This window comes from Austrofundulus limnaeus, unplaced genomic scaffold, assembly GCF_001266775.1.
Source record: "Austrofundulus limnaeus strain Quisiro unplaced genomic scaffold, Austrofundulus_limnaeus-1.0 Scaffold60, whole genome shotgun sequence".
Classification (NCBI taxonomy): Eukaryota; Metazoa; Chordata; class Actinopteri; order Cyprinodontiformes; family Rivulidae; genus Austrofundulus; species Austrofundulus limnaeus.
In genome coordinates this window covers 387,743-392,821 of record NW_013952462.1, presented here as the reverse complement: position 1 = coordinate 392,821, position 5,079 = coordinate 387,743, and positions in this window count along the sequence as shown.

Here is a 5,079-nt window from a genome sequence, read left to right as displayed (position 1 = left end):
GCATTGGGTCACCACAAGGCTGTGTTTGTCGGGAAAATGGTCCCCATGATGCAGCAAATATGCGCGCACACACACACACACACACACACACACACACACACACCTGTTGTCCTCTGATTAACCTGAAACAGCGCTGACTGTGTGTGCAGCAGTTGGACTCAGCTCCATGTGTGTTTCTCTCTGTTTCCCATGGCCTGGCAGCAGGCAGTCTTTACAGATTCTGCTTTCCCAAAACACCATTGTGGAAACAGCTTGGTCCACACAGGCAAAACAGTCAAACATTAACCGTTAAGTGCTGCCTCGGTGTAATATTCTTAAGTATCCTCATCGRTTCCTCACTTCAGTGACTTCTTTAAAAAGTTATTTTGCACATTATAATAGAAAATTTGCAAACTGATTTAAATATGGTCAGATCCGGCTCCTTGGCCAGTTTGTTAGCTCTACATTCAGTGTTTGWTTGGCCATTTTACTGATCTGAGCAACTCTTCAAATGGTTAGAGCTGTCATGTTTCAGCGACCGGAGGCCTTTCTGAGTGGAGTTTACACGTTCGTTCTCCCCATGAATGTGTGGATTTTCCACTCTGGTTRCCTCTCACAGACCAAAAACATGAATGTTAGGTTAATTGGTAACTTGAAATTGTCCTTAGGCAAGAGTGTGAATTGCTATTTGTCTTATTTGTCTTTATGTCCAAGGTCCAAGGTGTTTTAGGATGCCAGCAGTCTGCAGCGTTCTCGTTCTTGCCTGGATTAGCTCGTCAGTCCAGTAAAAACTATTCTCYGGCCGTTCAAAAAGCTAACAGTTATGACAGTTGTGATAATAGTTTTTCCTCACTTTTCCACATAAACCCGCTTCAAAGAGTCGGAGCTGTCATTTTAAAAATGTAGTTTCGCCAATTTCAGCTTTAGTTTACAATAGTTTCAAGTCAGAGACATAAACAACTGTAAATGCAAACATACATATCTATAGCAGCTTTTAACAAACCTTCATACATTTATTTTGGAAATTGGGAAGAAATTAACACTATGTGGTAAATTGACCTCCTGATCACAGTTTGAAGAGTTTGTCTTAAATGTAGATGTTTTTTGTATATGTTGATTAGATATAAACATTTTGTCTAAACTGCACCAAGAGCATCAACAGAAATAGGACTTAAAGGAGACTCCAAGTACACAACAAAWTGCATTTAACAGCTAAAAAAGTGGATTTTGCATGATATGTTCCCTTTGACTASTTTAAATGCCCAATTAAAGACCTTCTCTTTATCAGCACTTCTCCCAAGTCACAAAGCTGCACCACATCATATAAGGTTATTACATTAGAGCATCATTTACTGCTAACAGTGGGGATTATACTCATGCAGTAGACTAAACTTTTGTATTTTGCATTTCTTGAAAATAACCTATATTTCATAATTCTGTAAAATGATTTTGTATGTATAATTTTGACCTGTAAATGTGTCAACATTTGTAAAACATAAAAAGTGGGTTAAAAAGAACTTAGATGTTCAGACCAACAATTAAAGTGGTAATATTATGTGTTTCTCAGGCATATATTTAAATTCTATACCATAATAACAATGTCACCTTCAGTTGTTATTAAAATGGTTTTTATATGTTTAAATAGAAAATAAGCTTGATTTCTCATCAAATCTGTTTCTAAACACCTTGAAACTGGCCTCTGTCTCTTTAAGAACCTCCTTCCGCTTCTGTCCCGCCTATTTCAGCAAGGGGCCGGGTGGGTGTGTGTGCTCTGTGATGAGACACAGCCCAGAGGAGGAGCTGATCCCAAAAGGCAGTTCTAGTCCCAACCGGTCATTTTTGCTCCCCTGCCTGGCTGCCTCAGGACGCTACAGGATTTCTCAAACATGCATGAATGAGTCAAAGCAAGACTCTGGGCATGTTTTTGATGAGAGGATAACATTATAACATGGTGTAAAAGTTGATTTTACATGATGTAGCCCCTTTAAACTTTCAACCAAAGAAGCAAAGTTGAAATTTAAGTAGMTTGACAGAGGGGCATTCAGTTCATTTAGCTCAACATATAATTGTAGCTCTGTAGTAATAGTTTTTTTAAATGAGGTTTTTACTCTAAATAGAACTTGGGATGCATTGGGATTGTTTTCTATGAGCCGTAAACATATTGTCAATACATAATGCGAGGAACCGATATGTTTATAGAATGGCAGCTTGTGTCAGAAGGGATGTGTTTTCATCCCAGTAGGACATCCTCGCAGTATGAAAATATGATTTCTCATTAGAAAACCTCAGTGGGAATCAATCTGTTAAAGTGGGACAAATGGAAAGCAATTTAAAGTGTTGGAAGGACCTCTGCCTCATCTTTTATTAGCTGTAACAAATGGGCTGTGTTACAGGGCGCTCAAAAGACTGACGGATTTACAGTTACTTAGGAAATGAACAGCGAGGAACATTTAAGGTCAGCATTTATCAGACATTGTCACCTGAATGCAAAATGAACATCCAGCATGGGCAAAATGCAAACACGCAAAGCCCCTCTGACATCTGGAATGTGGTTGTGTTTCTTGTGTTTTTTTAAAGTGCCTCACAGTGTTCAAACATGCCTAAAAGCCTCTTTTAGAGAAGCCCAAGTCCCACAAACATGTACAATGAGGACAGATTTGGAACAACAAGACCTGGTTTCCTCTCTTTAATAAAAAAAAAAAAAAAACACAAATGTCGGATCACAGTTCACCCAGCGCCCCACCTGATAATCTTGACATGCAAAAGTCCAGCAGGAAATTATGTCACAGTCGCAGGAGCAGATCGCCAGACACTGATAAGCTCACTGATCCTGGGAAAGCAAAACGAGGAGAGACAGACCCCCCTTCTTTGTACTCTCTTTCGCACTTTCATCTCGTCCCATCAAGATATGAGCGATTGCAGTTGTAAGATACCCAGACAGTCATTCCTTAGAAAGAAACCTTTCACATGAAAGCCACTGGGACATCTTTTAAACATTCCAACACTCCAAAACCAGGAGACATTCCCCATATCACTACCCCCCTGCGTTAGATGTAAACAACCTGCAGCACATAAAGCTAATTAGAACAGACCCACAGAGAGGAAAATGGATTCAGGTAATTGATCCAAGAACTGATGCTGTGGGTAGATTAGTAAGAGGCAAGTTGATGTGTTCCCACTGTTTTATTGTCGGCTGTGGTATGCACTCACCGCCTGACGCATGTTTTATAGACAATCAGGACTAGATGTTGCTGTGTCTCAGTCTGCATGTGAGCAAACACTGGTTTGAGATGAATCATCAGAGGGGTTCTAAACGCCCGGCGGGGACGTGGAGGGAGGGAGTAAAGAGGACCCAGGTTGTCATGTGTCTGTGTGTAGAGCTGTTTATGAATGCATGTGTTTACGTGTTTACGTCTGTAGAATAAATTGCGGACAACGTGGATATTTCAGTGGGTGCTTGACGAACCGGCATGGGTGTGTGCACTGCAGGTTTCCTGTTCAGCAATATTTCCTGTGCAAGCCTTCGTCTCTGTGTATATTTCTCTGTCTGGTTTTGTGCAGACTTGTTATGCCTTTCAAATCTCCAACATTCACTGAGTCATGAAGCAAAGACTCGTCTCCTGCTGCTTCGGACGGACAGCCCATCTGGATTTCATGTAAGACTGGGGAGAAGAAATAGGGAAGGGGGTCAAAAAAAACTGAGCGTCAACCCGCTGTGGCCCAGCTTTCATCCTGCAGGGAAGGCAGACTTGATTGTTCTCGACTTTGACTGAAAGCCAAAACTTTGGGCTTATCACAGATGTAAAAAAATTCCAAACACAAATGGAACAAACAATTAGGCCAGAGTGCTCAGGCCACTTCTGGGAGTCTAGGCTGTATTTGAGCCAAAGTATTTGCCCAGCAGGATTTTTCTTGTAGGCCCAAACCATTTTGGTCACTCAGCAAGGTTCACATTGTCTGATGCACATTTGTAAGGTTTATAGGTTGACAGAGGGCAAAAAGAAGCTGTAATAAACTACTTACTGAATGCCAGCACCAAACAGCAGCCAAAGTTAGAAAGATTGTTGCCTAAATGAACTTTYGTTGCCAGTTTCAATGTATAAGCAACATTTTGTCAATTAAGAATGCAAAATTTTATACAATTTTTTAAAAATAGAAAAAAAGAAGACTAAAGTCAATTATTCTTAACCATCAACATGTACTATAAAACTAGACCAAATGTCACCACTTTCTCCTAATGTTGTGCAGTTTAGCTGTGTTTAAGTTGAAAGAAATTTGGGATGAAGGCATCAAAGGAGAACCACAAAACATTGTGCTAAGGTTCTTAAGCTCACGATACAGCCATCATTCCCAGATGGAAGGAGTAAGTTTTTGTCACTTTTCACAAGCCAAAATGCATTCTAACAGATGGATTCAAAGGATGGGATGAGCTGAATTTGACTGTAAAAAGTGCACYCATGGACTTAAGCCATACCCGGTTTATGGGAGATGCCATGTTGTATTTGTGGGACCAGAGTGTGCACACCACTCCAGCTTCAACTTCCAGGATCCTGCATGCTGTCCAGTTGTTCCTTTTATGCTTGGAGCCTCAGCACATCACAATGATGTCATCTGTCGTAAATGTTAAGTCCAAAGCATTGCCCCAGCAGATTTATCTGCGGTACAAATCAAACCAACAGTGGCAACACTTTAAGGTGATAAAAACAATTCATGTGGCCTAATGTGGTAAGAGTTGTCAGCATTTTGTGGCTTGGTAATGCAGTAGTGTTCTTTGTAGTGTTATGGCTTTAGTAGAGGTTTGTGGGTTAACAGATGAAAGTTCAAACATATCTAGGCCTATGTTTGCATATTTTCATGATTCTCACATGACATTTATTGTTGTTGAGGGATATTTATGATGCTTGTGCTGTTGAGATACAACCAGGTTATGACCAAAGTTAATTATTGCTTGAAATTTGTTGACAAAATAATGAAAAGCTACATGAATCATTAAAATGCTTTGACAGCCTGGGTTAAGATTCAGAAAAACAGAGCCAAGAAGTAACACTAACACACACACACACACACACACACACACACACACACACACACACACACACA